This window comes from Muntiacus reevesi, chromosome 3 (genome assembly GCF_963930625.1).
Source record: "Muntiacus reevesi chromosome 3, mMunRee1.1, whole genome shotgun sequence".
Classification (NCBI taxonomy): domain Eukaryota; kingdom Metazoa; phylum Chordata; class Mammalia; order Artiodactyla; family Cervidae; genus Muntiacus; species Muntiacus reevesi.
Window position 1 is genome coordinate 76725670 of NC_089251.1, and position 13548 is coordinate 76739217.

Consider the following 13548-nt stretch of genomic DNA (forward strand, 5'->3'; position numbering starts at 1 on the left):
TCCTACATTGTTTTTCTGAATTAAATAAATTACCACTGTTTCTATAACTTGCTTTAAGTAAAAAATTATATATATAAAATTGTTTTCAACTAATTGAAATGATAGTGAATGTTCAAAGGGTTTAATTTTACGAAATTCTCACAATGTTGCAGATCATAAGAATTTAATGCTGCAAATCATAGGATTTAATGTGCTAAATTATGATTTCCAGATCTTTAACTAACTTTAAAACCTTAGACAAATGACTAAGTTAATTAATAAATAATCTTTGGATACAGAAACAGTTCCTAAAAAAAGAAACAGAAAAATTGGTCACTAAACAAAATTTGCTATATCATTACTTGAATTGACAATAGAGTAACAAAATTTGCAAGTACATTTAAATGATATTACACACAGCTTAGTTATTTTTGCCTCTCAAATTTGTTAGAATTATATGAAGTAAGTATTAAAGGAAAGAAATATTTTGGTTTTCAACTTTCTAGTTTTCTTTTGTGTCTGAATAAAAGAAAATCTGGTTACTCTGGTTAAATATGGCAATTAATATGAATGTTTAACTACACTAGATACAATAATATTTTTAAAATTCAAATATATATATACAACAATAATGTATTATCACTTTTTGGATTTTATTAAGAAAGAGAATTCCCTGGCAGTCCGATGGTTAAGAATCCATGCTTTCACTGCCAAAGGCATGGGTTCAATTTTGGGCTTGGTAACGGAGATCCCGCAAGCAGTGCAGCACAGCCAAAAAATATAGAAATTTTAAAAAGGAAGAAAAAGGAAAGTTTGTTCAGATGGCAAATTTACTAAACTATATACATTTTTTATCTACTCTAAGTTAATTATCTACACTAAGTTAATTATATTTTAAAACTATAGTTAAAGGCTTCAAATTAATATCTACTTTTATATTTGTATGTCTGTTTATGTATGTGGTATTATATATTTGCATATCTGTTACATATATACACACATGTTAAGACATCCCTGGTGGCTCAGATGGTAAAGAATCTGCCTGCAATGTGGGAGACCCGGGTTTGACTCCTGGGTTGGGAAGATCACCTGGAGAAGGAACTGGCAACCCACTCCAGTATTCTTGCCTGGAGAATCCCCATGGACAGAGGAGCCTGGCGGGCTACAGTCCATGGGGTCACAAAGAGCTGGACACAACTGAGCGACCACATAATGATGATAATTAAGGCATATCAATACGTTCTTTACTGCAAATGGTTACATGAAAACACACACAGGAATAAAAATAGAATTTGGATCCTTTTCCTATAAAATTAACAAGTTATTTTGTGAACAGATCAGTGAAGGTAAGAAAATTATGTTGCTAACTTTTAGCACAGAGTCAGACAGGGCTGAAGTGACTTAGCAGCAGCAGCAGCAGTGCTTCTTGACATAGTTTTAAATCATTTTTCAAGAGTCTTTACTGTTGAAAAAAGTTGAATTCCTAGCAAACATCATTGCTTATTGCTGTGTTTTCACAACTTTGCTGCAAGTTATTTTGTCTTTAGATATTTATGAAAATATTTCCCTGGTGGTCCACTGGTTAAGAATCCGTCTGCCAATGCAGGCGACATGGGTTTGACCCCTGGTCCGGGAAGATTTCACGTGCCGAGGAGCAACTAAGCCCATGTGCCACGACTGTCGAGCCTGTGTGCTAGAGCCTGGGGGCCACAACCACTGAGCCCACGTGCTGTAACTACTGAAGCCTGCGTGACCTGGAATCCATGCTCTGCAACAAGAGAAGACCCTGCAAGGAGACGCCCACACACTGAGACTAGAGAGTAGCCCCTTCTCGCCACAACTAGAGAAAGCCCACATGCAGCAACGAAGACCCAACAGAGCCCAAATGAATAAATACATAAAATTACATCAGCAAAAGGACAGAGAGTTTATCTTCTTAGGCAAACTATACTTAAGTAAACTATCTTTCTTAAATACAAATAGTTTTTATGATTAAGCAGTTTTCAAGTTTCAGAAAAAACAAAACAACATGTTCACGTGTAAGAGGTAGAAAAGCTGCCTATCAAAATGTGTTTCCAGGATTCTAGATTCACAATTCCTATTTTCCTTTTTGTTCATACCAAGTCTGAATAAACACTAGTGGTATTAATGCAAATATATGGTCATCTTGAGAGAAACTATTGCTCATTTGAGCATTTCACTGAGTAGCCAAAACATAGTCACCTTGTCCAAAAGTGTGACAGCAATAGTAAAATGTATAAAAACTTTTAATAATTTTGTTTTAAGGTTTTCACTAACCTCAGTACTTCCTGTGCTGTATAGACTCTTCCACTGACAGAAAATACTCCACTTTTCAACTTGTCATCTAATCTTTATAAAATATAGTTGTCTTTCCCCTCCCATATCACTGCAACACTAACACAGACACTTCCTCCCTTTATCTGAAAAAAGAGAACCCTGTGATTACTTAATCCCTATCAGGGAACTCTTCATATCTTTTATTGGCCTTATAAAGACTCTTGAGCAGGGGACCCCAAAGAATCTACCACCTGATGATCTGAGGTGGAGCTGATGCAATAATAATAGAAATAACGTGCACAATAAGTGCAATGCACTTGAATCATCCTGAAACCATCCCCCGTCTACCCCACCATCGGTCCATGGAAAAATTGTCTTCCATGAAACTGGTTCTGGGTGTCAAAAAGGTTGGGGACCGCTGCTCTTGAATATTAATAATAAATATTCCTGATTTAATTATGTAATAGCTCATACCTAAAAAGAAAATTGAAAAATTGCCAAGTGGACTATTCTATCACAGACATGAATTTATCCTTGAAATTTGAGCTTCTCATAGAAATTAAACCAGTTCAGATGGCCATATTAACTGTTCTTGCCAATGCCTGCTAATGAAAGATAAAATATTTGTACTGATAGTGGGTATTGTTTGGGTTAGTCTATGATTTCAAAAGGCTTTAGAAACAAAGAAATTTCCTGAGCATTACAAGAACCCTCGCAAAATGGACTGTGAAAAAAGAATCTTGAGATGCTTTGCTAGTACCTAAAGAGATAGCCACAATAAAAGTGAAAGTTTCACAAAAACCCCTCATGACATTATTCAAAATAGCTAAGAGAAATTAACCATGATGTAGAACTGAGATTCATACAGTAATTTTAAGAAGTACTGCTGCTGATTTTTTCAATGCATATCTTATTTGCCAAATATTTATAGTTCATTTCCTCATTTCCTTGGGACTTTGCTCAAATATAACCTTATGAATGAGGTTTTCCCTAACCACCCTATATGAAATAAGAAATTTCTTCCCCATCCTGCTTTATAGTTAAGAGCTTGTCTATTGTCTGTTTTCCCCAGTAGAATGTAAGCTCTATGAGGGCCTTTGTTCTTTCATTTTGTTTTTTTCCAGTGCCTAGAAATATCTAGCATATGATGGACACAAATAAGTATTTATTCAATAAATGAAATATGCCTTCCTAAGTCCATTGCACTTAGCAGCATTCATTTATTCATCAAACAAATAGTAAGGTTTATCTTTCAGGCAGTATGTTGAGATCTGGTGATGAACAGTGACTAACCTCTGCCTTCAAAGTGGTTATGGTCCACTCAGAGGGAAACTGACTAGTTAACTGGCAATTAGAGCAGAGTGTAGTAAATGCTGCATCAGGAGAAGAACTGGATACTACGGATCCATACAGCAGACTCATCTAGCCAGTCTTCAGGGAATGGAGAAGGAATTCCTGACAAAGACAAAGACATGAAGGACAAGGAGTTAACCCAGGTGAAAAATTAGTAGAGTCAAGAGTGTTACACACAGAGGGGTCTACAGAAAGACTGAAAGAGGCTGTTGCCAGATTAAAGACTTACACCAAAGGTGCCGATTGTTTCATGTGTTCAAGTCTTGCACCATGTTGTTTCCTGTGTTGGGAAAGCCTGGAATGCCACCCTATTTATAGCTTAATCACCTTTACAGTCTGAAAAACCTTTGACTATGTATCTTATCCTGTCTCACAAAAGCCGATGCAGACTTGCTTCTTTGTCCCATCATTAAAATCAGTGTTTCCTCTGTTCTAGCCTTATCAGTGTTTTTCTTCAGTATTAGATGGAATTTCTTAGAGAACAGAAAATATGAAAATAATGACTATTATTAGATAGATAGTTTTTATCCAGTATATCTATCATCTTCTAGCTCTCCTTTGAGTAGTAAGGAGGTGAAGAACCAAAAATGTGTCTTTTTCCACAAACTGGTTAATGTTTTTCTCCACTTGTCATTGTTGTTCAGTCACTCAGTTCAATGCGACTCTTTGTGACCCCATGGACTGCAGCGTGCCCAGCTTCCCTGTCCTTCACTATCTCCCAGAATTTGCTCAAACTCATACCCATTAGGTTGATGATCCCATCCAACCATCTCATCCTCTGTCACCCCCTTCTCCTCCTGCCTTCAATCTTTCCCAGCATCAGGGTCTTCTCCAATGAGTCTGCTCTTTGCATCATCCACTTAGTTTTATGAAAGCAAAAGCTGAGATGGAGCTTGACATGCATACCTATTCAGTTCAGTTCAGTACTCAGTCGGGTCCAACTCTTTGCAACCCCATGAACTGCAGTCCACCAGGCCTCCCTGTCCATCACCAACTCCCGCAGCTTACTCAAACTCATGTCCATTGAGTCGATGATGCCATCCAACCATCTCATCCTCTGTCGTCCCCTTCTCTACCCACCTTCAGTCATTCTCAGCATCAGGGTCTTTTCAAATGAGTCAGCTTTTCGCATCAGGTGACCAAAGTATTGGAGTTTCAGCTTCAACATCAGTCCTTCCAATGAACACTCAGGACTGATCTCCTTTAGGATGGACTGGTTGGAACTCCTTGCAGTCCAAGGGACTCTCAAGAATCTTCTCCAACACCACAATTTAAAAGCATCAAATTTTCAGTGCTCAGCTTTCTTTATAGTCCAAATCTCGCATCCATACATGACCACTGGAAAAACCATAGCCTTGACTAGATGGACTTTGTTGGCAAAAAATGTCTCTTCTTTTCAATATGCTCTCTATGTTGGTCATAACTTTTCTTCCAAGTAGCAGGCGTCTTTTAATTTCATGGCTGCAGTCACCATCTGCAGTGATTTTGGAGCCCAAAAATATAAAGTCTGTCACTGTTTCCATTGTTTCCCCATATATTTGCCATGAAGTGATGGGACTAGATGCCATGATCTTAGTTTTCTGAATGTTGAGTTTTAAGCCAACTTTTTCACTCTCCTCTTTCACTTTCATCAAGAGGCTCTTTAGTTCTTCTTTGCTTTCTGCCATAAGTGTGGTGTCATCTGCATATCTGAGGTTATTGATATTTCTCCTGGCAATCTTGATGCCAGCTTGTGCTTCATCCAGTCCAGCATTTTGCATGATGTACTCTGCATATAAGTTAAGTAAGCAGGGTGACAATACACAGCCTTGATGTACTCCTTTCCCGATTTGGAACCAGTCTGTTGTTCTATGTCCAGTTCTAACTCATGCTTCTTGACCTATATACAGATTTCTCAGGAGACAGGTCAGGTGGTCTGGTATTCCTGTCTCTTTCAGAATTTTTCAGTTTGTTGTGATCCACACAGTCAAAGGCTTTGGCATAGTCAATAAAGCAGAAATAATTGTTTTTCTGGAATGCTCTTGCTTTTTCAATGATCCAACAGATGTTGGCAATTTGATCTTTGGTTCCTCTATCTTTTCTAAACCAGCTTGAACATCTGGAAGTTCATGGTTCACATATTGTTGAAGCCTGGCTTGGAGAATTTTGGGCATTACTTTACTAGCGTGTGAGATGAGTGCAATCGTGCGGTAGTTTGAGCATTCTTTGGCATTGCCTTTCTTTGGGATTAGAATGAAAACGGACCTTTTCCAGTCCTGTGGCCACTGCTGAGTTTTCCACATTTGCTCGCATATTGAGTGCAGCACTTTCACAGTATCATCTTTCAGGATTTGAAATAGCTCAACTGAAATTCCATCACCTCCACTAACTTTGTTTGTAGTGATGCTTCCTAAGGCCCACTTGACTTCGCATTCCAGGATGTCTGGCTGTAGGTGAGTGATCACACCATTGTGATTATCTGGGTCATGAAGATCTTTTTTACATAGTTCTTCTGTGTATTCTTGCCACCGCTTCTTAATATCTTCTGCTTCTGTTAGGTCCATACCATTTCTGTCCTTTATTGTGCCCTTCTTGGCATGAAATATTCCCTTGGTATCTCTGATTTTCTTGAAGAGATCTCTAGTCTTTCCCATTCTATTGTTTTCCTCTATTTCTTTGTGTTGATCACTTAGGAAGGCTTTCCTATCTCTCCTTGCTATTCTTTGGAACTCTGCACTTAGTTTTATGAAAGCAGAAGCTGAGATGGAGCTTGACATGCATATCTATTAGGGACCAACTTCTGGTTGAAAATGGGAGGATGTAGGCTTGGAGCAAGAACTGTGACATAGGCTCCCCTAAGGCTCAGGAAAGGCCAGGGGGAGTCTGAGAGAATACACACAGCCCCCGTCAGAGACGTCCCACAAAGACCACACATATACTAAGAATGCCATCAGTTGATCAATACTCAGATGGAAGGGTGTGAGCTTGGGTGTGGCAAATGGTTTCAGGAAACCTTGACGGGAATGTCAGCTGGACACTGTCTGGTCACTGAATTCCCAGAAGCCTGGGTAGTAAGTCCTTCTTTGAAGCACAGTCTTATTCCAGAAACACACAATCATGATTTCCAGTGAGGTAGGTTATATTCAAATTCCCCTAACAAAAATGTGTGTATTTAAAAAAGTGTGGAAAACACCAAAGGTGTATGATTGAAATCAGTATATTGGGAATATAATACAAATACATTTTTCTCAGAGATTTTATTGAAATCTGAACCACTGCCGTGTGGCTTCCTTTCTTTAAGTTTGATGGTAATAACTTTAAGTCAGGATTTTGGTTTACTTTGTCCCAGAAGACATCTAACATTTTCCATGTTGGATTGCAGATCACTTTTTCCTTTGAGGTACTATGAACTTTATTTTCCCATCCGTTTTCCATGACCTCAAGGGCCAAGTATCCAAACAAATTTCACTTAAATTGATTCATATGGTAGCTCTGTACTTTGAAGTTCAGTGTTGATCTTTTGTATTATAAAATGATTCTTAAACTTATTTTAAAGCAATGAAGTCAAGTGATTTCTTGAAATATATTCAATGTAATAGATATCATTAAAGAAGTTTAACATTATAAAAATTACCTTTTAGTGGGAAAAAAACCTTTCCCTCTGGATCTAAGAATATTTTCTCTTGTGCGCTTTTTTCCCCTATCCTTGTCATTCTAGATCATTCTATTCTACTGCTGCTCTTTCTTTCTGACTGCGTTTCTTACTGATTCTAACCAACATTTCAAATGTTTTTCCCTAGCTGCTGTCTTTCATAGCTTATATGGAATTGCTATCAATAGGATCTAGAGATAACCAATTATACATTAAGGGTTAATTCTCCATTAAAAAAACATTCGACTCTTATATAGACATTTAGAAAACTGTTTGCCAGACTCTTAAACCTCAAGACTCTTGTGACTCAGTTGTGCTTCCCTGTGCACTTAAATCTCTAGCTGTCACTTGAGATGGTAGCCTTCTCCTCTTTGTTTTACTCCACCGTAACAGAACAGCAATTGGGTAAGACCAGCTCAGTTCTTTGGATGCTGTTGGAGCACTTGTTTGCAGCAGACTATAGCAAGGCTTCTCTGGTGACTCAGATGGTAAAGAATCCACCTGCAATATTGGGAAGATCCCCTGAAGGAGGGCATGGAAACCCACTCCAGTATTCTTACCCATAGACAGAGGAACCTGGTGAACTGCAGTACTCGGGATCACAAAGAGTTGGACACGACTGAACGACTAAGCATAGCACAGAGCAGAGACTAGAGGAATAAAGATAATTCCAGTCCTCCAGGATTCTGCTCTCTCCTGGGGTAGACTTTAGTATAAAGCTCAGTGCTAACGAAGAGGTATACACAGTGTTCAATGAGAAGACAAAGAAAAAACACAACTCAATCTAGAGGCTTATAAAGATGAGAGCTGATTTGAGTATTAAAGGATACTTAATAAGAGTTATCCAGTCCTGTATTACTAGAGAATTGTGTAGGAGGCACAGGAGGGGGACCATTGAAGTAATACATGCCATGCCAATAGCATGTATTGTATTCTATAGGGCATGGAGACCACTAAAGAGTTTTAAGCAGAGAAGTGCCTTGGATTTTGGAAATATCATTCTCGCTGACATGACAGAAAGGAAGCATCGAAAGTAGTGGTTCTCCAAGTGCCCTGGACCAGCAACTTTAGCATTACCTGACAACTCAGAAATGCCAATTCTCAGGCCCCACTCCTGACCTACTGAATCAAAAACTCTGAGATTGGGACCCACCAATCTGTGTTCAAATAAGCCCTGCAGGTGATTTTGATCCAGGCCAAAGTTTAAGACTTACTGCTCCAAATCAGCAGGTGAGTGCTCAGTCGCTTCAGTTGTGTCTGACACTGTCAGGGATGGAACCTGTGCCTCCTGTGTCTCAGGCAGATTCTTTACTTGCTGAGCCATCAAGGAACATTTGACAAAGCCTAGAGTGGGGCTGAGATTAAGAAGGAACTCAAAATTTAAGAGGGTGTTAAAATCTTCAGAACCCAAGATAAATAATACGTTAAATTAATGTAACATTTTGAAAAAATCAAAATGAATGCCAAAAATTCGCAGTGTTGTTTGTTTTAGGGCCCCATGTTATTGTGCAATGGAAACAGTTGTTTCCAATCTGCTTGGGGTTCCCAGGGCCCACACAGCTGTCGTATTTCCCAACAGGCTGATTGGGTAATGTGGGGTTCGGGTCTGGCTTCAAGGGTATGGGAACTGTGCAGGTGAACACGGCCTCGCATGCAGAGGGACCTACAGTTAGGGAGGGTTCCCCAGTCGTTCACTGTTCTGCTGTCACTGTCTTGGAATTCTTCATAATTTAAGAACGGGCCATGTCTTTTCATTTTGTACTGGGTTCTGCAAAGTATCTCTGGAATGGTTTTCAGTTATCTTTTTTTTTTCCTTCAAATTTCACATTAGCAAAGAGTAAATTCAGTTTTCTTGTTATTGTATAACTTTTTGCGTTTAGTTTAAAATATGAGAGGACATTTTGATAAGTGTACATAGGGCACACATTTTTCCTTTTGCCTCCAACATGGCCCAGCACAGGACTAATACAGACATTAATTGTTACAACTAACGGTTCTACTGACATCTAGTGGGTAGTGACCAGGGATGCTGCTAAACCCCCTACAATACAAAGAACACTTCACAACAAGAAATTATATGGTTCAGAATGTCAGTGGTGCTGGGATGAGGAGGTTGTTAACTGTGTCTTGAATTAGGACAGTTATTGCAAATATGGAACTATCTAGAACTTGGTGACTAGTCAGCTGGGAGGGAGTGGAGTTCAAGGGAAAGAAAGATCCTCAGAGTTTTTGCCGCTTTAGGAAACAAGCTATATGGAGAATTCAGGAGAATTCTGAAGCAAGACAAAAAGAAACAGGAGTTTGAAGCAGGGCATCCAAACAGAGATGTTCATTTGAAGGATAGCATCTGAAGCTCTGAACAGGGTTTAGCACAGTCTACAGGTACCTCTATTACGGTCCTCTGCCCATACCCAAACCTCCAGGACAATTCCACTCCTCCTGCTTCAGGGAGTGGACACCATAGCTCAACCTGGGGACAAGGAAGGCAATTTTTAACTTTTTAAGGTCCACGTGATTTTTCTGAAACTCATGGCTGAGAAATTGTTTTGTTCATTTCAAATATTTAGACCCAAAAGGGCTCAAGTACAGAGTTTATTGTCATGCTATAAGTAATAGACTGGGATAACAGGCAAGCACTTTTCTCTGAGATGAAATAAAGATTCTATAGGTGGAAGAAGAAGAGGGACAAAACAATGTAGGGAAGAGGATGGCTGGGAGAACGGGATTGGGTTGGAGCACCAAGCCGACAGGAGCTGAATCAGTACCAACAGCAGCACACCCCACTTGCAAAGGCAGCCCTCTTTTCCAGTAGCTGAGACCACTTGCAGGCCTCAGCATAGAGATAAAGGCCCATCACCTATTCTTGGGTAGGGCTGAAGGGATCTACCGTCCATTACAGATGAACACCAAAGTAATCTCCTGTGGCTTCAATTACATTTACTACGCAAGCTTCTCTAGAACAGTTCCTGAATGACTTTTATTTCTTCTTCGATTTTTTTTATCAGCAGAGAGTGATGATTTTTCACCCTAAATATTTCAACCTTTTAATTGCCATCAATAAAACGCAAGGATTTTTCTTTGTTAAGTTTATGGGATACAGCTTCTAACGACAAGATTATTTTCTATTTCCTGGTTTTTTCTTAAAAAACGTTTTTGCTCATTCTTTAACTCTGCATTCGTAGTTACCTTTGAAGGCAGAGACCTTGTCTTGTTCAATATCATATCACTAGACCATGGCATGGGCTTCCCGGTGGCTCAGATGGTAAAGAATCTGCCTGCAATGCAGGAGACCCAAGTTCCATCTCTGGGTTGGGAAGATCCCTTGGAGAATGGAATGGTTATCCGCTCCAGTATTCTTGCCTGGAGGATTCCATGGACAGAGGAGCCTGGCGGGCTACAGTCCACAGGGTCAGAAAGAGTCGAGCATGACTGTGCTAGTAACATACACACACATAGACCATGGCACAGTGCCCAGAACACAGTAGGGGCCAAGGCATTTGTCCCCTCGGTGTGGCTTGTCTCAGCTGCGACAGACAGCTCACTACCTGATCCAACAACTGCTTGATGTAGGACAGAAGCTCTGTCCCTTCCAAACAACTCCAGAGCTCCCAGGAGGATTGGCTAAGGCCTCTGTAGCAAATTCATCGCAGTTCAACACTTTCTGACCGGTTCTGTTTCCTTCAAGCCCTTGCCAGGGCTGTTCTCAAAAGTACTTCCCAGTAACTCTCCTTTACACAAATCTCTGCCTAGAATCTGTTTCCTGGGGAACTGATTGAAGACAATGTTTAATAAATATTCATTGAATAAATGGATAGAGGAGCTCTTTCACTGTAAACTATGAGGTTCTTCACACTAAGCAGAAATAATTGTGGAAACCTCTGACCTTTATTTGGAGACTTAACATTTTATCTTTGTCATTTCAGGCCCTAAAAAAAGTCAGAGCTCACACTCAAATCATTCACTCAGCTTCTAGGTCATGCATGACTTTCCTATGATGATAGTATCAATACCCAGTTGTTTCAGTTATATTGTCATTTGGCCACCAGACACTCAGAAAGTCATTCTTTCTGGCTCTGGGTCACCTACTCCAGGATTTAACATTAAACCCAAATTACCCATTTAGTACCATTAATTCCCCAAGACCTTATTATTATGGCATTGTTTCATTTTGTAGGAAAGTGTCACCGAGAGAGTTGGTCTCATTTGCATTTGAAAAGGAGAGTTTGGAATATAATGGAAGGAGCCTGGACTAAGTATCAGCACCACTGCACACTGGTCATTTGTTCCACTTGAATGTTTCTCCATCAGTCAAGCGAGAATCCCAACTCGGCCTGCTCTAAAGGTCTGGGTTAAGGAATACCTGAAAATGATTGGAATTGGGGGAAGGGGTCTAGCTGAAGGGACCACATGCGTTTGTCCCTAGTACAGGATGGCTCTGAGTATAGGGGGCTAGGATGTTGTCCCATAGGTAGTGAGAAGCTAGTCTAAGTCAGACTCCTGGGCTAGGCAGTAATTCCTTTTCTTGTAGGACCCTCTGAAGTATGTTCCCCCTCTGAGAACAGCACAAAGGTTTCTTGCATGCTGGGGTGCAGACAGCATGGTTTATTTCTTCTGAGAATCCTCAACTCCTGCTCACTTGGGTGGGCTACCAGACTTGGAAGAGGTAGCCGGGTTTGGACAAATATTTCACGTGGTTATGAGACGGACCCTCACTGTCTGAATTTACCCATTCCCACACCAAACTTTGAGCACAGGCAGAGGTGAGTGCCACACCAGCCAGGAAAGTTTGGGATAGGCTTAGGTCTCCCCCAGGAGACCACAGCTGTCAGCCAGACCTGGCCCCATAGGATCCACCTGAGACCGGAAGACCATGATGAAAAATGTACATGTGCTTAGGAGATGTGCAGGAGATGCTTAGGAGATGCGCAGGTTGGAATGCACTGCTGGTGGGCTGGAGAAATACGACCTAGAGGGCACTGCAGCCCCACACCCGAGGGAGTTTGTTAAGAAGTACGCCCCCACCTGGTGCTGCGTGGAGGGGAGGAACTTCAGTGGTCCTATGGCACAGGAAATCCAACACTGCATCCACTTCTACCACTGGACCAAGCGACCATCCTTCTGTTCCAATCTGGTTGAAAACGTGCATTGTGCTAGGCACCCAGGGATCTACCCACAAACAGGGCCTGCAGCCTAAATTCCAAAGTCCAGAGACTCAATCTTTCAACCTTTCTAAGCGAGCACCTTGATTTTTGAACCTGTATTGTGATGTTTTGTATTGGGTTTGTTGTAGTTTACTGTGGTTAAAAAATAACTAACAAAACAGCTTGCACTTGTATTCGTTTTCAATTCTATACTTCTCTGCTCCATGTCTGTTCTCTCCTCAAAATCTGTTCTTTCAATTAAGAAAAGAAAAAAAAAGCACCACACAAAAGTCCCAGCAGCACAGGGTTTAGTCTCCCTAGCCCTAAGGCTGTCTGAGCTAAGGGGCTGAGGGGAGAGGGCCAGGTGAGTACACTGGAGAGGGTCTGGCTTGGACATTGAAGTAAACAGAGCCTAGAATCCACCCTCTTTTTTAGTTAGGGAGTATATTAGTTTGTTATTGCTTCTATATCAAATACTACACGTTTGGTAGCTTAAAACAATGCACACTCATTTTATTACAGTTCTGCAGGTCAGAAGCCTGAAATGGGTCTTATGGAGTTAAAAATCAAGGTGTCAGCATGGTTGTGTTCCTTGTCTTTCTGTTTCTTTCTTTCTGTCTGCATTCCTTGGCTCATGGCTCTTTCCTTGATCTTCAGAACACGTCATGCTAACCCCTGCTTGTGTTATCACATCTTTTTCTGATTTCAATCCTCCTGCCTCCACCTCATGAGGACTCTTGTGATAGAGGTCACCTGGAAATCTACAATAATCTCATCTCAAAATCCTGTATTTAATCACATTTGCAAAGTCCCTTTTACCACATAAAATAACACATTCACAGGTCCCAGGATTACTACATGGACATCTTTGGGGAATCTTTGTTCAGCCCACCATTGGGGGTGCTGAAAATTAAGTGAGAGGCAGTGAGTGCAAGGGGGCTTATGGTTGACCATCAAGTGTGAGTGGGAAAAAATAACAGACCATTTATTGAACATGTTTTCTGTTCCAGAAACCCTGATAGGCACTTCCCATGTGCAATCTCATTTACTTATCACAGCAATGTAGGAAAATAGCTATTATTAAAAGATGAAAAAACTGAGGCCAAAAGAAGTTAGTTTACTTAGTCAGTGGTAAAGCGTCACACT